Source organism: Callithrix jacchus, chromosome 9 (assembly GCF_049354715.1).
Source record: "Callithrix jacchus isolate 240 chromosome 9, calJac240_pri, whole genome shotgun sequence".
Classification (NCBI taxonomy): Eukaryota; Metazoa; Chordata; class Mammalia; order Primates; family Cebidae; genus Callithrix; species Callithrix jacchus.
The window spans coordinates 69,278,563-69,304,109 of NC_133510.1; the positions used below are offsets into that span (position 1 = coordinate 69,278,563).

The window sequence follows — 25,547 nt, forward strand, 5'->3', positions numbered from 1 at the left end:
CAATTTAGACATCAATTCCCTACTATGAAGACATCCTTGATTCCCAACTCCAGTTTAAGTACCCCTCCTAAGGGCTACTAGCCTCCTGTATTTCCCTTACCATAACACTTATCTAAAGTATTTCACATATTTAATTATGCATCCCACTGAATTACTATCTTGTTCTCCAGTGAATCCTCACTGCTTAGCACTGTACCTGGCATATTGTATGTACTCAATAAATTTTTATTGTATTTTAAAAATTAATGACTTTTACTTATAGAAGTATGAAGTAAGAGAAGCAGAATTTAAAAATTGTACTTACTCCAGCCTGGCCAACATGGTGGAACCCTGTCTCTACTAAAAATATAAAAATTAGCCAGGCATGGTAGCGCATGCCTGTAATCCCAGCTGCTCTGGAGGCTGAGGCAGGAAAATTGCTTGAATCTGGGAGGCAGAGGTTGTAGTGAGCTGAGATAAAGCTATTGTACTCCAGCCTGGGCAACAGAGTGTAACTCCGTTACAAAGAAAAAAAAATTGTCCTTATGCTATGGAAGATATGTATACCAATGAACAAGTACCAGGAAGGACACAGAAAAACAACCATAGCAAACAAACTAGAGAGACAATGAGCAATGGATTTGAATAAGTGATTTACAACAAAGAAAATCCAAATGGTGAATAAGCATCAAAAGATGTTCTTGTGTCACCCACTCCCAGCTCCAGGCAGCCTCAGCAAAGACAGAAAGACTCCATTTCTTTGGGAGAAATTAAGGGAAGAGAACAAGAGTCCCTGTCTGGCAATTCAGAAAATTCTTTTGGATCTTATCCAAGAATGCCAAGGTGGTACCTCTATGAGTCTACAAGAATCACAGCATTACTAGGCTTGTCGTGGTCCTTAATGCAGATATAGCTTAGATCATAACATTCAAGTCCCTTTGAATACCTGGAGAGCCTTGCCAAAAAAGATGAATACAAACAAACCCAGACTGTGAAGACTACAATAAATACATAACTCTTCAATGCCTAGACACCAATGAACATCCACAAGCATTGAGACCATCCAAGAAAACATGACCTCACCAACCTAAATAAGGTACCAGGGACCAATCCTGAAAACAAAGAGAGATATGTAGTCTTCCAGAGACATTATTCAAAACAGCTGTTTTAAGGAAGCTCGAAGAACTCCAAGATAATACAGACAAGGAATCAGAATTCTATCAGATAAACTTAACACAGATTGAAATGATTAAAAAGAATCAAGCAGAAATTCTGGAGTTGAGAATTCTGCAACTGACATACTGAAGAAAGGATTAGAGTCTCTTAACAGCAGAACTAATCAAGCAGAAGAAACAATTAGTGAGTTTGAAGATGGGCTATTTGAAAATATACGATCAGAGGAGACAAAATAAAAAACAAAAAAAAGAATAAACTGCTGGGCATGGTGGCTCATGACTGTAATCCCAGCACTTTGGGAGACTGAGGCAGGTAGATCACCTGAGGTCAGGAGTTTGAGACCAGCCTGACCATAATGGAGAAACCCTGACTCTACTAAAAATACAAAATTAACCAAGTGTGGTGGTGGTAGCCTGTAATCCCAGTTACTCAGAAGGCTGAGGCAGGAGAATTGCTTGAAGCCAGCAGGCAGAGGTTGTGGTGAGCTGAGATAGCGCTGTTATGCTCCAGCCTGGGCAACAAGAGTAAAACTCTGTCAGAAAGAAAGAAAAGAAAAAAGAGAAAGAAAGAGAGAGAGAGAGAGAGAGAGAGAGAGAGAGAGAGAGAGAGCGCGCAAGCGAGCAAGCAAGCATGCCTACAAGATCTAGAAAATAGCTTCAAAAGGTAAATCTAAGCGTTATTGGCCTTAAAGAGAAGGTAGAGAAAGAGATAAAGTTTATTCAAGGAGATTATAATAGAGAACTTCCCAAACCTAGGGAAAGATACTCAAGTACAAGAATATTATAGAATAACAAGAAGGTTATAGAACACTTATTTAACCCAAATAAGACTACCTCAAAGCACTTAATAACCAAACCCCCAAAAGTCAAGGATAAAGAAAGGATCCTAAAAGCCACAAGAGAAAAGAAACAAGTAACATACAATGGAGCTCCAATACATCTGGCAGCAGACTTTTCAGTGGAAACCTTACAGGCCAGGAGAGGTGGCAAGAAAATTTAATGTACTGAAGGAAAATAACTTTTACCTTAGCGTGTCCAGCAAATATCCTTCAAACATGAAGGAGAAATAAGACTTTCCCAGACAAACAAAAGCCAAGGAATTTTTCAACACTAGACCTGTCCTAAAAGAAATGCTAAAGGGATTTCTTCAGGCAGGAAGCAAAGGGTGTTAATGAGCAAGAAGAAATCACTTGAAGGTATAAAACTCAATGATAGGGTCAGGCGTGGTGGCTCACGCCTGTAATCCCAGCACTTTGGGAGGCCGAGGCGGGTGGATCACGAGGTCAACAGATCGAGACCATCCTGGTCAACATGGTGAAACCCCGTCTCTACTAAAAATACAAAAAATTAGCTGGGCATGGTGGCGCGTGCCTGTAATCCCAGCTACTCAGGAGGCTGAGGCGGGAGAATTGCCTGAACCCAGGAGGCGGAGGTTGCGGTGAGCAGAGACCAAGCCATTGCACTCCAGCCTGGGTAAGAAGAGCGAAACTCCGTCTCAAAAAAAAAAAAAAACTCAATGATAATAGTAAGTACTCAGAAAAGCACAGAATACTATAACATTGTAATTGTAGTGTATAAACTACTCTTCTCTTAAGTAGAAAGACTAAAAGATGAACCAATCAACTCTAGGCTGGGTGTGGTGGCTCACACCTATAATTCCAGCTACTCAGGAGGCTGAGGCAAGAGAATCTCTTGAACCCGGGAGTTAGAAGTTGCAATGAGCCAAGCTGTGCCACTGCACTCCAGCCTGGGCATCAGAGTGAGACTCTGTCTCAATAAATAAAGACATAGACAGTACAATAAGATATAAATACAAAAAGTTAAAAGGGGGGTGGATGAAGTTAAACTATAGAGTTTTTATTAGTTTTCCTTTTGCTTGTTTCTTTATGCAATCAGTGTTGTCTTCAGTTTAAAATAACAGGTTAGAGGCTGGGCGTGGTGGCTCCAGCCTGTAATCCCAGCACTTTGGGAGGCCGAGGCAGGTGGATCATGAGGTCAAGAGATCGAGACCATCCTGGTCAACATGGTGAAACCCCGTCTCTACTAAAAATACAAAAAATTAGCTGGGCATGGTGGTGTGTGCCTATAATCCCAGCTACTCAGGAGGCTGAGGCAGGAGAATTGCCTGAACCCAGGAGGCGGAGGTTGCGGTGAGCCGAGATCGCGCCATTGCATTCCAGCCTGGGTAACAAGAATGAAACTCCGTCTCAAAAAATAAAAATAAATAAAAATAAAATAAAATAACGGGTTATAAGACAGTATTTTACAAGCCTCATAGTAATCTCAAATTGAAAAAGATAATGGTGTGCCTGTAGTCCCAGCTACTTGGGAGGCTGAGGTGAGAGAATGGCTTGAATCCGGGAGGTCAAGGCTTCAGTGAGCCATGATCACAACACCACACTCCAGCAGGATAACAGAGCAAGATCCTGTTTAAAAAAAAACAAACACAAAAATAAAAAGAAATAAGTTAAATCATACCACCAGAGAAAACCACCTTCACTAAAAGATAGGAAGGAAGGAAGGGAGAGAAGACCACAAACAGCCAAAAAACAAATAACAAAATGGCAGGAGTAAGTCCTTACGTGTTAACATTTTTGAATGTAAATGAACTAAACTCTCCGATAAAAAGACCTAGAGTGGCTGCATGGATTAAAAAAACAATGATCTGTTTCCTACATGAAACACACTTCACCTATAGAGACACAAATACACTAAAAAGGAAAAAAAAGGAAAAAGATATTCCATGCCAATGAAAACCAAAAAAGAGCAGGAGTAGCTATACTTATATTAGACAAAAGAGATTTCCAAAAAAACAAAACCGTAAGAGGAGATAAGGGTCATTAAATAACGATAAGTCAATTCAGCGGCCCAGCGCGGTGGTTCACGCCTGTAATCCCAGCATTTTGGGAGGCCGAGGTGGGTGGATCTTCTGAGGTTAGGAGTTTGAAGCCAGCCTGGCCAACGTGGTGAAACCCTGTCTCTACTCAAAATACAAAAATTAGCTGGGCATGGTGGCACATGCCTGTAATCCTAGCTACTAGGGAAAATGAGGCAGGAGGATCGCTTGAACCTGGGAGGTAGAGGTTGCAGTGAGCTGAGACTGTGCCACTGCACTCCAGCCTGGGCAACAAAGCAAGACTCCATCTCAACAACAACAACAAAAAAAGAAGTTGCTGTGGCTGCTGGGATACCGGAGGACTTGGGTCCCGGCTCGACTCAGTCCTCCAGCCGCCCCGGGAATACCTCTAGTTCTTCCCGGTCACCCCCCGCCCCAAAAAAGTCAATTTAGCAAGAGGATATAACAGTTGTAAACATATATGCACTCAGATATATAAAGCAAATATTAGTAGAGCTAAAGAGAAAGACCCCAATTCAGTAAAAGCTAGACTTCAATACCCCACTTACAGCACTGAACAAATTTTCCAGATAGAAAACCAACAAAGAGCTCTTCATGTTCTCCACCATGGCAGATCAAAGTGAAAAGGAGAACCGCATGCAGGGACTTCGCATCCGCAAGCACTGTCTCAACATCTGTGTTGGGGAGAGTGGAGACAGACTAACCAGAGTAGCAAAGTGTTGGAGCAGCACACAGGGCAGACCCCCATATTTTCCAAAGTGAAATACACTGTCAGATCCTTTGGCATCTGGAGAAATGAAAAGATTGCTGTCCACCACACAGTTCGAGGGGCCAAGGCAAAAGAAATCTTGGAGAAGGGTTTAAAGGTGTGGGAGTATGAGTTAAAAAAGAAAAAAAAAACTTCTCTGATACTGGAAACTTTGGTTTTGGGATCCAGGAACACGTCGATCTGGGGATCAAATATGACCCAAGCATTGTATGTACGGCCTGGACTTCTATGTGTGCTGGGTAGGCCAGGTTTCTGCATGGCAAACAAGAAGCACAGGACAGGCTGCATGGGGCCAAACACAGAATCAGCAAAGAGGAGGCCATGTGCTGGTTCCACCAGAAGTATGATGGGATCATCCTTCCTGGCAAATAAATTTCCATTTCTATCCAAAAGACCAATAAAAAGTGTTCACTGAAATGTTAAAAAAGAAAAGAAAATCAACAAAGAAATAACAATCTGCATAATAAACCAAATGGACCTGATATTTACAGAACATTTCATCCAACAGCTGCAGAATACACATTCTCCACAATACATAAGACCATATGCAAGATCACAAAACAAATCTTAAAACACTCCGAAAAGATGTATATCAAGCATCTTTTCTGACCACAATGGAATAAAATTAGAAATCAAATAACAGGAATTTTGGAAACTATACAAACACATGGAAATTAAACAATATGTTCCTGAATGACCACTGGGTCAATACAGAAACTAAGAAGGAAATTAAAATTATTATAATAAATGATAATGGAAACACAACACACCAAAATCCATGGGCTACAGCAAAGGCAATACTAAGAGCGAACTTTATAGCTATAAGTGATATTTAACTTCAGATGGATTAAAGACTTAAACATAAGACCTAACACCATAAAAACCCTAAAAGAAAACCTAGGCAATACCATTCAGGACATAGGCATAGGCAAAGGCTTCATGACTAAAGCACCAAAAGCAGTGGCAACAAAAGCCAAAATAAACAAATGGGATCTAATTAAACTTAAGAGCTTCTGCATAGCAGAAGAAACTATCATTAAAGTGAACCAGCAATCAACAGAATGGGAAAAAATTTTTGAAATCTACCCATCTGACAAAGGACTAATAAGCAGAATCTGCAAAAAACTTAAACAAATTTACAAGAAAAAACAAACAACCCCATCAAAAAGTGGCTGAAGAATATGAACAGACACTTCTCAAAAGAAGACATTTATACAGTCAACAAACGTGAAAAAACCTCATCATCACTTGTCATTAGAGAAATGCAAATCAAAACCACATTGAGATACCATCTCATGCCAGTTAGAATGGCGATCAGTAAAAAATCAGGAGACAACAGATGCTGGAGAGGATGTGGAGAAATAGGAAAGCTTTTACACTGTTGGTAGGAGTGTAAATTAGTTCAACCATTGTGGAAGACCGTATGGCAATTCCTCAAGGATCCAGAACTAGAAATAACATTTTTGACCCAGGAATTCCATTACTGGGTATATACCCAAAGGATTATAAAATATTCAATTATAAAGACACATGCACATGTATGTTTACTGCAGCACTGTTTACAATAGCAAAGACTTGGAACCAACCCAAATGCCCATCAATGATAGACTGGATAAAGAAAATGTGGCACATATACACCATGGAATACTATGCAGCCATAAAAAAGGATGAGTTCATGTCCTCTGCAGGAACATGGATGAAGCTGGAAACCATCATTCTCAGCAAACTGACACAAGAACAGAAAACCAAACACTGAATGTTCTCACTCATAAGTGGGTGTTGAAGAACGAGAACACATGGACACAGGGAGGGGAACATCACACACTGGGGCCTGTTGAGGGGTGGGGGGACTAGGGAAGGGATAGTGGGGTGGGGAGGATTGGGGAGGGCTAATATTAGGAGAAATACCTAATGTAGATGACAGGGGATGGATGCAGCAAACCACCATGGCACGTGTATACCTATATAACTAACATGCACATTCTGCACATGTACCCCAGAACTTAAAGTATAATTAAAAAACAAACATATATATATATAAAAGGCCAGGCATAGTGGCTCACTCCTATAATCTTAGCACTTGGGGAGGCTGAGGTGGGAGGATCACTTGAGGTAGGAGTTCAAGACCAGCCTGGGCAACATAGTGAGACCCTGTCTCAAATTAAAAAAGAAGAAGAACAAAGGAGGAAGAAGAAGACTGAAGAAGGAGAAGGAAGAAGGAAGAATAAGAGGAGGAAGAGGAGAAAAACTTCAAATAAATAACCAAATGAAACATCTATTTTTTCTTTAGATCTCCTCTGTGGACATGAAATATCTTAAAGAACTAGAAAAACAGGCAGGGCACAGTGGCTCACGCCTGTAATTCCAGTACTTTGGGAGGCTGAGGTGGGTGGATCACTTGAGCACAGGAGTTTGAGACCAGCCTGGACAACACGGTGCTCTGTCTCTAACAAAAATACAAAAAGTTAGCCAGGCATAGTGGCATATGCCTGTAGTCACAGCTACTTGGGGCAGGGGGGCGGGGGGGTGGGTAGGGGCCTGAGGTGGGAAGATTGCTTGAGCCCAGGAGGCAGAGGTTGTAGTAAGCCAGAATCAAGCCACTGCAATCCAACCTGGGTGACAGAGTGAGAGATCTGGTCTCAAAAAAAAAAAATAGATATATATATATAGGGCCAGGCACAGTAGCTCACACTTGTAATCCCAGTACTTTGGGAGGTCAAAGCAGGCTAATCACCTGAGGTCAGGAGTTTGAGACCAGCCTGGCCAACATAATGAAACCTTGTCACTACTAAAAATACAAAAAATTAGCCAGGTATGGTCGCAGGTGCCTATAATCTCAGTTAGTTGGAAGGCTGAGGCAGAAGACTGGCTTGAATCCGGGTGGCAGAGGTTGCAGTGAACCGAGATTGCTCCACTGCACTCCAGCAAGAAAAGAAAATCAAGAGCAAATTAAACTCCAAGTTAGTAGAAGAAAAGAAATAATAAAGATCAGAGCAGAAATAAATAAAATGGAAACAAAGAAAACAATAAAAATATCAACAAAATGAAGAGTAGGTTTTTTGAAATGACAAACAAAACTGACAAAGCTTTAGGCAGACTAAGAAACAAAGGGAGAAGACTCAAATAAAATCAGAGATTAAAAAGAAGACAACTGATATCCCAGAAATTCAAAAGATGCTTAGTGGCTACAATGAGCAACTATATATCCAATAAGTTGGAAAATCTAGATGAAATAGGTAAGTTCCTCAACACAAACAACCTTCCAAAATTAAACCATGAAGAAATACAAAATGAGATTAAAGCTGTAATAAGAAGTCTCATTCATTCATTCATTCGAGACGGAGTGTCACTCTGTTGCCCAAGAGTGCAGTGGTTTGATCTCAGCTCACTGCAACCTCTGCCTCCCAGGTACAAGTGATTCTCCTGCTTCAGCCTCCTGAGTAGCTGAGACTACAGGCGTGCGCCACCATATACAGCTAATTTTTTTTTGAGACAGTCTTGCTCTGTCACCTAGGCTGGAGTGCAGTGGCGTGATCTCAGCTCACTGCAACCTCTGCCTCCCGGGTTCAATCTATTCTTCTGCCTCAGCCTCTTGAGTAGCTGGGATTACAGGTGCATGCCACCACGTCCAGCTAATTTTCGTATTTTTAATAGAGATGGGATTTTGCCATATTGGCCGGCTGGTCTCGAACTCCTGACCTCAGGTGATCCCTCTGCCTTGGCCTCCTAAAATGCTGGGATTTCAGGCATGAGCCACTGTGCTCAGCCAAGTCTCTCATCAAAGAAAAGTCCAAGACCCAATGGCTTCACCACTGAATTCTACTAAACATTTAAAGAATCAACAGAATGAAGGACAAAAACCATATGATTATTTCAATTGATGCTGAAAGAGCATTTGATAAAATTCAACATCCCTTCATCATAAAAACCCTAAGAACACTGGGTATAGAAAGAACATACCTTAACACAGTAAAAGCCATAGCTAGCCTACAGCTAGTATCATACTGAATGGGGAAAAACTGAGAGGCTTTAAGATCTGGAACATGACAAGGATACCTAATGTCATCACTGTTATTCAACGTAGTACTAGAAGTCCTAGTAAGAGCATTCAGACAAGAGAAAGAAATAAAGGGCATCCAAATTGGAAAGGAAGAAATAAAATTATCACTATTCGCAAATGATATGAATTTACATATGGAAAAACCCAGGGACTCCACCAAAAACCTATTAAAAGTGATAAACTAAGTTATGGGATACAAAATCAACATACATTCAGGAATAACCTTAAGACGAATAAAAAAAATAAAAACAAAACTAACAAAATCGACATACAAAAATGAGTAGCATTTCTATATGCTAACAGCAAACAATCTGAAAAAGATATCAAGAAAGTAATCCTGCCAGGGGCGGTGGCTCACGCCTGTAATCCCAGCACTTTGGAAGGCTGAGGCTGGTGGATTACTTGAGGTCAGGAGTTTGAGACTAGCCTGGCCAACATGGTGAAACCCCGTCACTACTAAAAATACAAAAAAGTTAGCTGGGCATGGTGGTGGGTGCCTGTAATCTCAGCTACCTGGGAGGCTGAGGCAGGAGAATTGCTTCAACCAGGAGACAGAGGTTGCAATGACTGGCCTCTGCACTCCAGTCTGGGCCAGAGTGAGACTGTCTCCAAAAAAAAAAGAAAAGAAAAGAAAAGAAAGTAATCCAATTTACAATAGCTACAAATAAAATAAAATACCCAGGAATTAATTTAACCAAAGAATTAAAAGAACTCTATAGAAAATCATAAAACACAAGCAAGAAGTTGAAGAGAATATGAAAGAATGGAAATATATATAAAGGAAATATATTCCATGTTCATGAATTGGAAGAATCAATATTGTTTAAATGTCCATACTACCCAAAGCAACCTACAGATTCAATTCAATGCTATGAAAATGCCAATGACATTCATATGGAACCACAAAAGACCCAGAATGGCCAAAGCTATCTTGAGCAAAAAGAAAAAAAAAAAAAACTGGAAGAATCACATTACCTGAGCTTGAATTATACTACAGAACTATAGTAACCAAAAAAACAGCTGGTACTTGCATAAAACAAGGCACATAGACCAATGGAACAGAATAGAGAATGCAGAAACAAATCTGTACATATATAGTAAACTGAAAAGACAGTCTCTTCAATAAATGGTGCCAGGAAAACTGGATATCCAATATGCAGAAGAATGAAACTTAACCCCTACCTCTCACCACATACAAAACTTGTTTTCTTGTTTTTTTTTTTTTTTTTTTTTTTTTTTTTTTTTGAGACAGAGTCTCATTCTCTTGCCAGGCTGCAGCGCAGTGGCACAATCTTGGCTTACTGCAACCTCCACCTCCTGGGTTCAAGCGATCCTCCTGCCTCAGCCTCCCAAGTAGCTGGGACTACACGTGCACATCATCATGCTTGGCTATTTTTTTTGTATTTTTAGTAGAGACAGGGTTTCGCCATGTTGGCCAAGGTGGTCTCGATCTCTTGATCTTGTGATCTGCCTCCCAAAGTGCTAGGATTACAGGCATGAGCCACCACAACCAGCCACCATATGCAAAAAGTGAATAAAAATGGATTAAAGATTTAAGTTTATTTAGGACCTCAAATTATGAAACTACTAAAAGAAAACATTGGGGAAACTCTCCAGGACACTGACGTGGGCAAATATTTATTAAGTAATACCCCACAAGTACAGGCAACCAAAGCAAAAATGGACAAATGAGATCATATCAAGTAAAAAAGCTTCTGCATAGCAAAGGAAACAATGAACGAGGTGAAGAGACAACACATGGAATGGGAGAAAAATATTTGAAAATATTTTCTCAGGATATATAAGGAGCTCAAACAACTAGAGAGGGGAAAAAATCTAATAATCCAACTAAAAATGGGCAAATCATCCAAACAGATATTTCTCAAAAGAAGGCAGACAAATGGCAAACAGGTTTATGAAAAGGTGCTCACATCATTCATTGATCATCAGAGAAATGCAAATCAAAAAAAAAAAAAAACAGAAGAAATTCAAATACATGTTTTAAAATTCCACTTACATACTCAAATGATATTATTTTCCACAGTAAATGTTGTTCTTTAGAAGTCCAAGGAGATGATTTTAACAAACCAAAATAACTTAAAATGATGTTTCTAATAAAATATATATATTCATTACTTTTTAGGAAGAGGTTTAAATCTATATTTGACTGGGTGTAGTAGTTCACGCCTGTAATCCCAGTGCTTTGGGAGTCCAAGACCACCCTGGACAACATGTGACACCCCATCTCTACCAAAATTTAAAAAAAATTAGCCAGGTGTAGCATGTGCCTGTCATCCCAGCTACTTGAGAGGCTGAAGCAGAAGAATCACTTAGATTCAGGAGTCTGAGGTTACAGTGAGCTATGATTGTTCCACAGCACTCTAGCCTGGGCAATAGAGTAAGTACCTGTCTCAAAAAAAAAAAAAAAATTATTAAATGGAATGACTTTAAACTGATGACTTAACCAAATCTTCAAATTGAGCTTCATGATTTCTAATACCAATCTTTAATTTTTCCAAAGCTTTTGTAGTGCATTCTATTAATTTTTTTACTTTCTGAATGTTAATTGTTCTTAGCTGCAGTGCAATTAAGTGATAAAAATTCTTGAAGAATATCAATCATTAAAGTAAGGTCTTGCAAGAAATTAATATTGGCTAATCTTGTTGCCAGACCAGAATAGAAAGAATGAGAAAAATACATTTATAATGTAGGATATGTGTGCCATATAGCCCTGGCAGTTCATAAAGTACAAGACCACCCATCTCAACCTAAGTACTTGGCCAATTTTAATAATGTCAGTTTCAAATTATTTAACTACAATTTCCAAATGTTTCCTTTTTTTGGGATTGGTGATGAACAGAATGAATTTTATCCAAAATTTTCTTTCTTTCTTTTTTTTTTTTTTTTTGAGACAGAGTTTCACTCTTGTTGGCCAGGCTAGAGTGCAATAGTGTGATCTCAGCTCACTGCAACCTTTGCCTCCCAGGTTCAAGCAATTCTCCTGCCTCAGCCTCCCGTGTAAGTGGAATTACAGATGCCTGCCACCACACCCAGTTAACTTTTGCATTTTTAGTAGAGACGGGGTTTCACCATGTTAGCCAAGCTGGTTTTGAATTCCTAACCTTAAGTGATCCGCCTGCCTCAGGCTTCCAGAGTGATGAAATTATAGGTATGAGCCACCATACCCAGCCTATCCAGAATATTTTTAAATGACTGACTTATTTCAGATATTGAATTATAATTGGTAACAGAGCCAAATAATGACCTTGGGAAAATTTTGTTTCTTTTTTCTTTTGAGATGAAGTTTCATTCTTGTTGCCCAGGCTGGAGTGTAATGGCGTGATCTCGGCTCACTGCAACCTCCACCTCCCAGGGTCAAGAGATTCTCCTGTCTCAGCCTTCCAAGTAGCTGGGATTACAGGCCCGTCACTATGCCTGGCTAATTTTTGTATTTTTAGTAGAGATGGGGTTTCACCATGTTGGCCAGGCTGGTCTCAAATTCCTGATCTCAAGTGATCCATCCGCCGCCTCGGCCTCCCAAAGTACTGCAATTACAGGCGTGAGCCACCTCACCTGGCAGGACGTTTTTCTAATAAATCTGTAGCCACTCCAGTCTTCCTTCCTATTCTTGTAAAAGTGCCATTATAATAAAATACAGTTTATTTTCAACTATTCATTAAATTTCAAATATTCATTACTGAAGCCACATTTAAAGTTGACAATATTGGCTGGGCGCTGTGGCTCACACTTGTAATCCCTGCACTTTGGGAGGCCAAGGTGGGCGGATCACTTGAAGTCAGGAGATATAGACCATCTCTATTAAATGGTGAAACCCAACTGTATTAAAAATACAAAAATTGGCCGGGCGTGGTGGCTCACGCCTGTAATCCAAGCACTTTGGGAGGCCGAGGTGGGTGAATCACGAGGTCAAGAGATCCAGACCATCCTGGTCAACATGGTGAAACCCCGTCTCTACTAAAAATACAAAAATTAGCTGGGCACGGTGGCCTGTGCCCGTAATCCCAGCTATTCAGGAGGCTGAGGCAGGAGAATTGCCTGAACCCAGGAGGCGGAGGTTGCGGTGAGCCAAGATTGCGCCATTGCACTCCAGCCTGGGTAACCAGCGGAAACTCTGTCTCAAAAAAACAAAAACAAAAACAAAAACAAAAATTACCCAGGTGTGGCAGCACACACTTATTATCTCAGCTACTTGGCTGAGGCAGGAAAATTGCTTGCACCTGGGGGGCAGAGGTTACAGTGAGCTTAGATCAAGCCACTGCACTCTAGCCTGAGGTACAGAGACTCCGCCTGAAAAGAAAAAAAAAAATAAAAACAAAAAAAAAGTAGACAATAATGTAGTAGAAATATAATCTGTGTGGAAGACACTAATTCTTTTTTTTTTTTTTTTTTAGAGGAAGCTTTGGGCCTGGACACGAATTATTAAAAAAAAAAAAAAGATGGAATCTCACTCTGTCTCCCAGGCTGAAGTGCAATGGTGCAATCTTGGCTCACTGAAACCACTGCCTCCTGAGTTCAAGTGATTCTTCTGCCTCAGCCTCCTGAGTAGCTGGGATTACAGGTGCCTGCCACCATGCCTGGCTAATTTTTATATTTTTAGTAGAGATGGGGTTTCACCGTATTGGTCAAGCTGGTCTTGAACTCCTGATCTCACAATCCACTTACCTCAGCCTCCCAAAGTGCTGAGATCACAAGCGTGAGCCATCTCGCCTAGCTGACACCAATTCTTTTAAAGCAATAAACACCTTTACCAGTGTAAAAACTTATTTCACTGTGTACTGGAGATAAATCTCTAGGTAATTTTCTTCCTATGTGTAGATGCCTCATCAATTTTACTGCGTATCTGCCATTCTCTTCCAAGATTCTTAAATATTTTGATATAATTTCTTTTGCAGTGGCCGGGTGCAGTGGCTCACGCCTGTAATCCCAGCACTTTGGGAGGCCAAGGTGGGAAGATCACAAGGTCAGGAGTCTGAGACCAGCCTGGCCAAGATGGTGAAACCCCGCCTCTACTAAAAAATACAAAAATTAGCCAGGCTCGGTGGCAGACACCCGTAATCTCAGCTACTCAGGAGGCTGAGGCAGGAGAATTGCTTGAACTTGGGGCGGGCAGAGGTTGCAGTGAGTGGAGATGAGATCGAACCATTGTACTCCAGCCTGGGCAACATAGTGAGACTCTGTCCCAAAAAAAAAAAAGGAAATAAAAAAAATTTTCTTTTGCAGTATGTTCTGCTGTTCTTGTTGCACTGTATCATGTATGTAAACATTTGCTTGCATCTTCTCCATTTTTCTCTTTTAACTCTATTGTTCCCCTCCCTATCAGATAAAGGCCTATTTTTTGGTTTGAGATAGGGTCTTGTTCTGTCACCCAGGCTGGAGTGCAGTGATGCGAACTCAGCTCATTGCAACCTTCAACTTCTGGGCTCAAGGCATCCTCCCACCTCACCCTCCCAGTTAACAGGGATTGCACACCACCACACCTGGCTCTTGTTTTTTGCATTTTTTTTTGTAAATATGGGGTTTTGCCACATAGGTCAGGCTAGCCTCTAAGCACTGGCCTCAAGTGATCCCTGCTTGGGCCTCTCAAAGTGCTGGGATTACAGGCATGAGCCACTGCACCTGTCCCATGCCCATTCTTTATGTATTGTCTATGGCTACTTTGGCACATTTGGCACCACAATGTGAGCTGAGTAGCTGTGACAGAGACTATAAGTCCCACAAAGCCTAAAATATTTACTATTTGGCTGTTTACACAAAAAGTTTGCTAATATTTGGTCTAGAAAAGTCAGCAAAACCATAAATCAAGCCCTGACTTGTTGCATTTGCCAATTTCCATGGTGTAAATACTCCCATTAGAGCCAATTTCATACTATCAATGTGACATTTCTGAATAGAGTTGGGAAGAGATGCATACAACACACATAGTATTTCCACATGGGAATAAAATGGACAAATAACTCCTGCCTCAGCATCCTAAGTAGCTGGGACTACAGGCCCATGCCATCATGCCTGGCTAATTTCCAATTAGAATGAAGAAAAAAACCACAAAGGGTTGAGTTTTTAGTATTACCTTTATTTTTAAAAATTATTTTGCCAGGTGGAATGGCTCACACCTGTAATCCCAGGACTTTGGGAGGCCAATGTGGGCAGATCACTAGGTCAGGAGTTTGAGATCAGCATGGCCAACATGGTAAAACCCCATCTCTACTAAAAATACAAAAATTAGCGAGGCGTGGTGGCACCTGTCTGTAATCTCAGTTACTCAGGAGGCTGAGGTAGGAGAATCACTTGAACCCAGTAGGCAGAGGTTGCAGAGAGCTGAGATCATCCCATTGCACTCCAGCCTTGGCAACAGAGCAAGACAATATCAAAAAAAAAAATTATTTTTTAGAAATTGGGTCTCACTTTGTTGACCAGGCTGGAGTAGAGTGGTGCGATCATAGCTCACTGCAACCTCAAACTTCTAGCCTCAAGCCATCTTGCTGCCTTGGCCTCCCAAAGCACTGAGATTATAAACATGACTCAACACAACTGGAGGTCATTCGCCTTTGTCAAACCGTTGCCAAGATTAATGTACAATTACATTTTTAACTTAATTTTAGCTTATATAATTTGATTTTTAATAATAGTTGTGCTTATGAACTGGCTCATAAAATCCCTGAAAATTTAGCAATCAACCTTGCAAACTGGCAAAAGCCAGCTGCAGTGTATATGCTAGCTCTATCTTCAAAAGGAGGCTTTGGGAAAGCAAGTAATTTGCATCCACTAAAACACAGAGCTAAAAAAAAAAAAATGAGGGAAGGGGAGACATCTATTGAGGGAATGCTACACGCAGGTTAACGTATTTTCTGGAGTACTAGCCTACACTGATATTGTATGCTCTTTAACATTCCCATGCTGCCTGCCACTTTTGCTGGAGTCTTGATACTTGATACTGTTAATGTAAAATAAGTGGCAGGCCATTCGTTTGGAGTTCTTTTTGTACCCAGAAAGCAACCCAAAATTTGGAGGTATTCCTTGTACCTGATTTTTTTTTTTTTTTTTTTTTTGAGATGGAGTCTGTCACCCAGGCTGGAGTAGAGTGCCATGATCTCTGCTTACTGCAAACTCTGCTTCCTGGGTTCAAGCGACTCTCGTGCCTCAGCCTCCCGAGTAGCTGGGATTACAGGCGCTCATCACATCCGGCTAATTTTTTCATTTTAAAAATATTTATGAGACGGAATCTTGCTCTGTTACCGAGGCTGGAGTGCACTGGCACGATCTCAGCTCACTGCAACCTCCGCCTCCTGGGTTCAAGCCATTCTTCTGCCTCAGCCTCCCCAGTACCTGGGATTACAGCCATGCATCGCCACGCTCAGCTAATTTTTGTATTTTTAGTAGAGACAGGGTTTTACCATGTTAACCAGGCTGGTCTCAAACTCCTGACCTACTGATATGCCCACCTTGGCCTCCAAAGTGCTGGGATTACAGGTGTGAGCCACCGCACCCGGACTAATTTTTGTATTTTTAGTGGAGACGGGGTTTCACCATGTTGGCCAGGCTGGTCTCGAACTCCCGATGTCAGGTGATCCACCTGCCTCAGCCTCCCAAAGTGCTGGGATTACAGGTGTGAGCCACGGTGCCGGACCCCTTGCACCTGATTTTGAATGGAGCTGTAACGAATCACAGACAACCAGCCAAGTGGTTATATAATTAGGGATCTCCCATGTGACCATACCCAAATGAGGCAAACACTTAGCTGTAGTCAACCAAATTTCTTTATTTTCGTGTTCAGCCTATAAAGCTTGATGCCTAGGCGGCTAGAGCAGGAGTGCCTGAGCAGCTTCTGGTTTTGACTGCTGTCCGATTCAAAATCTAAGTTTGTTTTGTCTAAAGTTTTTCTTTCTACAATACCTATCCAGAAATCAGTCTAGGGGATATTTGAAGGAAGGAGGGAATCATTGGCTGGCACATTCAACATCTGTTGGAAATCTCTCTTCTCCTTATACATTTTCATTAACTTCTTTAGAAAATGTAAAAACAAGCGTTTTCCCACAAGCAGCCCCTACCAATACGCATCAAGCTGCATGAATTCCGAAAACTTCAGAAAATTTTTGGTCTGAAACCCTACTCTGCTTGAGATACAGGAAAGAAGGACAGTATCAAAAAGCATCACGCACCTGGCACGGAACTCGGACAAGAACTTGGGGGCAGGATGGCCAAGTGCCAGGGCTCTTGACGGTCTCCAAACCATTACGCACAACTCCTACTCTGAGTGAAGTAAAAACAGCTGTTGGAGAACTTGGACGTCATCCGTCCTTGTCAAACCGTTGCCAGAATTAACGTACAGCTCTTTCCACTACACCACACAGCCTCCTCTAAAACACGCTCCCTGCATAGAACTTACCCCCAAAGCACCAGGAACCTAGCTGGCCTACAGTTGAGCTTAGGAAAAACCTGAGCGGCTCGAGAGTCAAACTGCGGTAACTTTGAGTCACAGGAGTTAAGACCAAAGTAAAGGCGCACTGAGCACCACGTCGTGCAGGTGCGTGTCTTCTTCAGAGAGAAGTGTGCTGAAGCGGACGAGGCCCGGAGTAACAGCCAGCCTGTCCCAACGACAGCACCCTGCGCCACCAAAACTACAAGAACAGACGCGAGCGCCGGGCACGCAACCGGTGGCGCGCACGCTCAGCCCGAGGTCGTACGGGCGGCGGGCTGCGTGCGCGCCCCCGCGGCGGTGGGCGGGGTCCGGGGCGGGACTGCAGGAGCAGTAGGTGTAGTAGCTTGGTCGCGACAGGTGCGCTAGGTAGAGCGCCGGGACCTGTGGCAGGGTGGAGCAGCGCAGAGGAAAGGCGGCTTTTAGCCAGGTAAGGGCCTTCTTTCTCCACAACCGGAGAGTGCGCCGAGACCCCAGCTTCTTTCCACACCCTCTTTCTCCTGCGACTTCTGGGGCGGGGGAGTGCATGGAGTGTGAGTCCCTCCCCCTCAAGAAAAGGGGTCGCGGGACGCTGATCCTCGGTTCTTTCCTTACTTTTGGGGCCTGCGCTGGAATGGGGAGTACTTACGTCGGGCTGAGCCTAGGGCGGGAGCCGTAAAGACCCCCTCTTCTCCCACCGGGAACACTGCATTCTAACTCTATGCTTTTTGGTATCGTGGAGGAAGGTAACAGTTCATTAAAACTCCAAATATCCTTCTTCCAGGGAAATACTCTAATATTCAGCTGCTCTTTTCCCTTCATGTAAAGCCAATTCCTCTCTTCGATTTTTCTCCTCTTCCACTACGCCAGCTAAACTCTGTTTAAGACACTTACACCCTTTTGAGGAATGTTGAGAATATAACAGTCGTTGCAGCCGATGTGTCATCCCCGAATCGCTGTCGTGTATATATCGCTGGCACCTGCCCCCGACATATGTAGGCGTTAATGTAAGGTAATTGTACACCCCTGGCTACAGATACTAAAGCTTGAAGTTGTAGCTGCTAGGAACGAACCATCTGGCACCTTTCCTAGCCTCCTTATTGATGATTGCGAGAATGGTTTAGCTGATCCTGGTGAGAGATATTTGAACTACTATTGTCTTGCACCCAATTCCAGCTTTCAAAAGTCTGCCTCGGCCGGGCGCAGTGGCTCACACCTGTAATCCCAACACTGGGAAACTGAGGCGGGAGGATCGCTTGGGCTAGGTGTTCAAGACCAGCCAAGGCAACTTAGCAAGACCCTAACTCTACAAAAAATACAGAGGAGGAAAAAAAAAAAAAAAAAAAAAAAAGTCTGCTTAATCCAGATGGTTCAATTGACTTGACTTTTCAGGTTAGTTAGAGATACTACTTAGAGAGTTGTCAGTTTTTAAGGCAATACCCCTTTTGGGGAGAGGTCTTCTTCTGCATTAAGTATTCTTTCTTTTGCCCTTGATTTAAATGATTTAACAGGCCGGGTGTGGTGGTTCACGCTTGTTACCTTAGCGCTTTGGGAGGCAAAGGTGGGCGGATCACGAGGTCAGGAGTTCGAGACCAGCCTGACCAACACAGTGAAACCCCGTCTCTACTAAAAATACAAAAACTAGCTGCATGTGGTGGAGGGCGCCTGTAATCCCAGCTGCTTGGGAGGGTGAGGCAGGAGAATCACTTAAACCCCAGAGGCGGAGTTTGCAGTGAGCCGAGATCACACCACTGCACTCCAGCCTAGGCACAGAGCTAGACTCCGCCTCTAAATAAATATATATGGTTTAACAGAGTACCTTTTATCTGCATAGTTACCAGTACTATTCACAAAAGCTAAATATTTCAGGAGCCATGAAATATCACAAGCCCTTCTGAGGTATAACGTAGACACAAAAGAACATAATCCCCAACAAACATGTTCTAAGTTCCTGTAGAGTTATAGCTTGGATGCAGTATGATGATATTTTAGATAGACCTTCAAAAAATTATAGAGTTGGCATGAAAGAAGGCAAAAAAAAGTGTCTGTGCATATATGTTTTCTTGTTTTGCATTGATAGAATAATATATAATGTACTAGGTAATTAGTTTAGGAACTTATTTCATTCTTTGGACAAAATATTGAGTGCCTTTAGTGGATTCAAAGTGCCAAACGTCTTTACCCTAAAATAACTTAAAATCAAATGGGTTAGGCAGATCCATATACAACTCATGGTGTTAGTGAGGTCACTTCTATACTAGAGGTCAGCCCGGGGGTAGGAGCATAGGGAATAATTGTTTTTTTTTTAATTCTCTCTTCTGCTTTTTCTTAAAAACAAAACAAAAACCTCTGAGTAATAATGAGTAATTCTCTTCAATCTATGTATTTGTATCACTTTTTTTTTCTTTTTTTTTTTTTTTTTCTTTCTGTGAGACGGAGTCTCACTCTGTTGCCCAAGCTGGAGTGCAGCGGCACGATCTTGGCTCACTGTAACTTCTGCCTCTCAGGTTCAAGCAATTCTCCTGCCTCAGGCACCAGCCACCATGCCCAGCTAATTTTTGTATTTTTAGTAGAGATGGGTTTCACTGTGTTGGCCAGGTTGGTCTCAAACTCCTGACCTGAGGTGATCCACCCGCCTCAGCCTCCCAAAGTACTGGGATTATAGGCGTGAGCCACCATGCCTGGCCGTATTTGTATCATGTTTGTATTTCTTACCCTGTCTTCCTCCAACTCCATGGCCTATGGAAAATGGGGTTAGAACCTGTCATTAATGTGGCATTTAGTAAATAGTTGGAGCTGTTTCCACTTTTCTGTATTGGGCTGGGAAGTGTTGTTATCAGGTTCGTGGAAAGAGAACAGTATTGGCAACATTAGCAAAGGAGTGCCATTTTGTAAAAATTACCTCATTGTATAACTTTGTTTAACTTGGTACACTCAAGCTTTGTTCCAGACTTTGGTTAAAGGTGGGGCTAAATTTCAACCTAATAATTCCAAGAGAAAGCTTCAGAAGCTAAAACAATTCACATCTTGGTGATAGGGGACACTTTTTACTGCTAAGGTGCCCTCAAAATGTTTTTCTCTTTCTTTTTTTCTTGGGTGGGGAAGACAGGGTAGATAGGTGGGTGGTGAAGAATGTTTTTAAGTATGATTTTGACTACTGTTTTCTTTGGGTTTTAAATTCTTCCATTTTCTCTGGTATTTTTCACCACTCAACTGCAATTAACTTAAAGCCCCTGTACCAGAAAAATTTATCAAAGACATATACAGACACAAAAAGCATGTTGGGAGTGTGGGAGTTCATGAGACATCTTTGCCATAACAGGCCACCTAACTGCAAAGTGGAAGAATTTGTTATTATTTAAATTGACAGTGAAACTAGTTTCAGGCATTCTTAATTCCATATACTACTAGATGGAAGACTTTTAGATTAGAATTTGTACCCTTTCTGCAGATAGGAGAATGTTTAACTTGAGTCCTAATTCAATAATTTCCATTAGAAAAGACAATTGTTTTTTCAGTTTGCTGTTGTCTTTCGCTGTATGTTTTTTGATAGGAAATTAAGGTATTTCAGTTTAGATTGCATACAGTAATTTCCAGGTGAGGTTACTTAACACAACCTTTTAGAGAAACCAGTGCTTGTAAATGAAATAGTTTCTATTTAATGACTGTGGAGTTGAAATTCTATGATGAATGGTACTCTTGGTAGGACCATACTGATGCATTTATTCTGAAGCTGGGTACAGAGTCCTTAAGACTCAGTCAAATTATTGTGCTAATGAAGACCTATTTTTATAAAAAAGATGGAGTTTGACCCAACAAGCAATCCATTATGTAGCATGTCAGATGATTTCTTGACATGTAAAAATTGTTTCTAGAGACTTCACATGTCCACTCATAAGAAGTTAACATGACACCGTGAAAATTTTACATTCTTCTGATTTTATTTTAAAGAATTTCTTAATAATACTACCCTGAAACTAAGAACTTTCATCTTTAGGGGAAAAAAGATGCAACTTTTTTGTACTTCTAATAACAAGTGTGGGGCTATTTTCCCCCTTATTTATTCTGTGACAGAGCTTATGATATGGAAAACTTTACAGTCCTTCAAACAAGTTTTGTCTTGTATAGAGTATTGCCATTTTTTGTTTAATTACCCATAAATTAGTCCTAGTATGCATTTTACTTAATTTTAGATTTCCACAATCTTTTTGCTTTTTCCAAAAACTGAAATTCAGGCTAATGCTCCAGGACTTCTTTATTTCAAAGTCAGGTTTACTGAACAGTTATCATTTGCTCAGATTTGGCTTCTGAGCAAAAATTTGACTTCCAGCATTACAGGAAACCTGTCTGTCCATGCATAGTATCCAGTGGCTTCTCTCTAATGCCCCTCAGTGTCCTCCTCCTTACCCCTTGGCAATAATTGACCAATTGAACAACTTGTCCTTCCTTTTATTTGCTTTTCTTGACCTGACTGCTATCTAGTTCTCCATTTTCTGATCTAATCACGTACTCCCATACTCCATTAACTCAGTCTTTTTGCCCCTTAAATGCCAGGTTTGCCATAGCCCTGTACAGCATCCTGTCGTCACTATACTTTCTCCCTGTATAATTTGATTTCTCTCCATAACTTCCATTATCATCTCCATGTAAGTGGCCTGAAAATTTATCTTTTTAAAAAACTTTTTTTATATTGTATATATAATTCTTATTTTATTTTCATATGTACCAACACATTTAAAAATAAAAATTATATTTATATTATTATAAAATAAAAAGTATATATGTTCATTATAGAAAATGTGGATAAAACAAATTACAAAGAACACCAAATAACCCATATTCCATAATCTGTTCCAGAGAGATCTGCCGTTTGATATATTTCCTTTTAGTGTTTTTTATTTTCTTTGATAAACACACATATATACACACACATATCACACAAACGCAAAGGTAATTCAGCTCGTAATGTTACAGTAGATATAGTTTTGTGTCAGCTTTTTTCACTTTGTATTATTTTTCATAGCATCAAAATTTTTTGAAAACATTTTAATGGATATTTAATCTCCACTGTAATTTGTTTAATTTATTGAATTGAGGTTGCATAATTTGTGTTTTGGTTTCACATTAAATGAAAAAATTGAGAACAAATATATACATAAATCTTTGTGCAAATCACTGATTATTTCCTGATTCCCAGAAGTTGAATTACTAGATCAAGGGGTGTGAAAATTCAAAAATAGTAAACCTGCTCCCAAATTGCCTTTTGTAGAGGTTAAACTAATTAACATTCTCAACTGCAGTGATTGTGAGTGCTCATCTTAGTGCAGCCTTGCTAACATTGAATATTATTATTTTTATGTTTCGAGATAGTCTTACTCTGTTGCCCAGTTTGGAGTGCAATGGTGCTATCTCAGCTCACTGCAACCTCCACCGCCCTGGTTCAAGCTATTCTTCTGCCTCAGCCTCTGGAGTGGCTGGGATTATTGGTAAAAATTTGCGCCTGGCAAATTTTCGCATTTTTTAGTAGAGAGACAGTGTTCCACCATGTTGGCCAGGCTGATCTCAAACTCCTGACCTCGGGAGATCCACCCAACTCAGTCTCCCAGAGTTCTGGGATTATAGCATGAGCCACCGCAGCCAGCCTGAATATTATTTTTTAATCTTTACTAATTTGGGAGGCACAGGTGAATTAATTTGTATTTCTTTGCTAGTGAGAGAGAACATTTTTCATATATTTATTTCCATTTCTTCTGTGAATTATTTTTGGGTTAATTCCATTCCCATTTTTGTTTGTGTCTTAACATTTTAATTATTTTTGTTTGTTTGTTTGGTGTTCTTTTATTTGGAGCATTTTGTGGGGAAGCACAGGCTTTTATTAGACCAAATTGAGTGAGTGGAGTGATTAAGTGGAAAGTAGACAGATGTTGGAATTATGGTGTTATAAAAGTCCATTGGTTTGAGGGGCCAGGGCTTGTGAACAACGAAGCATTACTGCAGAATGGAAAGGGTGCTGTTTGAGAGTCAGGATTCCCAACTTAATGTTGTCATCAGCCAATTAGGTGATCTTGGACAAGTCATTCATTCATTGACTTAGATCCTCTTCTGTAAAATGAGAGTTTGGCCTTTGATCCCCAAGACCGGACAACCTCTGCTGAAAGGATGTCTTTAGAGCTACTGTTCACTAGAAATTCTGGAATTACTTTCTGTCTCATCTCTAACCCTTCACCTATTTTAGAGATATAGAGCCTGAGGAAAGACTGGAAGTGGTAACCAAGGCAGTTTCCACCAGAGTAGCAAAGGGGAGCCCGGGGACAGTTTAATTTGTTTGTGCCCTTTAACTGTCAGGAAAAAAGAAGTAAAAAAAAAAAAAAAAAAAAAAAAATTGAATGTGATCCTTGCTATGGGGGTTGGGGAAAGAAAAGAAAAAAAAGTCAAAAAGATGAAGTCAAAAAGAGGCAAGTATTTTTTTAGGCATTCCCATAGACTGACATTTACCTTACCCTAGTAAGGTAAAATCATAGGAGTCCTGCTGATCTATGCCACAAAACTCCATTATCTACAATATATGTGAAAAAATTTTCATTATAGGACTAGAAGGTGTATGTCTCCAAGGCAAGTTATTTAACAACTTTTACTTCCTATAGAACTATTCCTAGTGTTTTTCTTTTTTTCTGAGCCTGGCCTGCTTAGTGGTTTTCTTTGTGATTTGTATAAACTCTTCTATTTTAAGAATATTCTTTGTCTTAAAGAAATATTTCTTAAAGAAATATTATTTGTCTTAAAGCCAAATATTTAACCAGTTGGCTTGCCTTTTAATTTTGTATATAGTATATTATTACTTATCTTATAGATTTTTATTTTTTTGATACAGGGTCTTACTCTGTTGCCCAGGCTGGAGTGCAGTGGTACCATCTCAGCTCACTCTAGCCTCTGCCTCCTGGGTTCAAGCAATTCTTGAGCCTCAGCCTCCCAAGTATCTGGGATTACAGGCGCACACCACCACACCCAGCTAATTTTTGTATTTTTAGTAGAGATGGGGTTTGTCCATGTTGGCCAGGCTGGTCTCAAACTCCTTACCTCCGGTGACCTGCCCACCTTGCCCTTCCAAAGTTCTGTGATTACAGACGTGAGCCACCTCGCCCAACCTGGATTTTTAAATTGGGATTTCTTCTGCTGCTGTGAAGTTTAGAAGGACTTAGCCATCCAGAGATTCGTTTAATACTCACTTTCATTTCCTTCTAATTTGTACTGTTTTGCTCTTTATATTTAATTATTTAATTTGTATTGAACTTACTTGTACCAAACCAATGTGTTTAATGCCTTTGTATATCTGAGCTCCAGAACTGTATTTCCAGCCACCCGTAGGCTCTGTGGATCGTCCCTGTGCGCCATGCATCTGCATTCACCCAGTTTCACTAAGGAGAACGCTTGAGGTTGTCCTTACCACTTTAATACTTTTCTCCGCCCACATTTAATCAGTCCCCAAGTTGGGTTGATTGTACCCCAGCAGTGATAAGGGCTCTTTAGTCAGTCTTCTAATTCAGATTCCCTCTTTTTTTTTTTTTTTTTGCCAGAATCCTTGAGCAATCTTTAGAGTTGGCTTCAGTTTTTCCCTTGCAGTTCAGAGTTACCATTAAACAACAAACAAACAAACAAAAAAATCACTGATTTTCAAAATATGGTTCTTTTTTTTTTTTGAGATGGAGTTTCTCTGTTGTTACCCAGACTGGAGTGCAATGGCACGATCTCGGCTCACCGCAACCTGTGCCTCCTAGGTTCAAGCAATTCTCCTGCCTCAGCCTCCTGAGTAGCTGGGACAACAGGCGTGCACCACTATGCCCAGCTAATTTTTGTATTTTAGTGGAGACGGGGTTTCACCTTGTTGACCAGGATGGTCTCGATCTCTTGACCTCGTGATCCACTCGCCTCAGCCTCCCAAAGTGCTGGGATTATAGGCATGAGCCACCGCGCCTGGCCCGAAATATGATTCTTTTAATTGCCTGTGTTAGAATTACCTGGTGTTGGTTAAAAAGGTAGAGTCTCAGGTCCCACCTAGACCTGCAGATCAGTGTATCTGAGGGATGGGCCTGGGAACCTGAAGTTTAACAAATATCTCTAGAGATTTGTATATAAAATTAAGCGGAGACAATGCCTAAGTAAATTCAGTCTTACTTTCTGACATGCTCTTCAAGGCACCCACACCCCTACTCTGATAGCCTATTCTTTGAGGCTTATCTTCCACAACACTACCCACCCACCTGGCACTGTGACCCTACAATAATTCTGTTTCCTGG

General features: G+C 40.9%; 2 protein-coding genes and 1 pseudogene across 12 annotated transcripts in view; 2 read left to right on the plus strand and 1 right to left on the minus strand.

Annotated features, from left to right (window-relative positions):
* The window catches only part of LARP4 (La ribonucleoprotein 4), a 200,898-nt gene extending 183,387 nt beyond the window's left edge, over window positions 1-17,511 (minus strand). For both annotated transcript variants that reach the window (XM_035256812.3, XM_035256817.3), the window contains exon 1: window positions 17,245-17,511. The gene's annotated coding sequence lies outside the window, so the exon portion shown is untranslated. The remainder of the gene's footprint in view (window positions 1-17,244) is intronic.
* On the plus strand, window positions 4,556-5,185 carry LOC100401525 (large ribosomal subunit protein uL5 pseudogene; annotated as a pseudogene).
* Window positions 17,512-17,606: 95 nt separating the features above from the next.
* LIMA1 (LIM domain and actin binding 1) overlaps window positions 17,607-25,547 on the plus strand; it is a 113,202-nt gene continuing 105,261 nt past the window's right edge. For all 10 annotated transcript variants that reach the window (XM_078336668.1, XM_078336670.1, XM_078336667.1 and 7 more), the window contains exon 1: window positions 17,607-17,704. The gene's annotated coding sequence lies outside the window, so the exon portion shown is untranslated. The remainder of the gene's footprint in view (window positions 17,705-25,547) is intronic.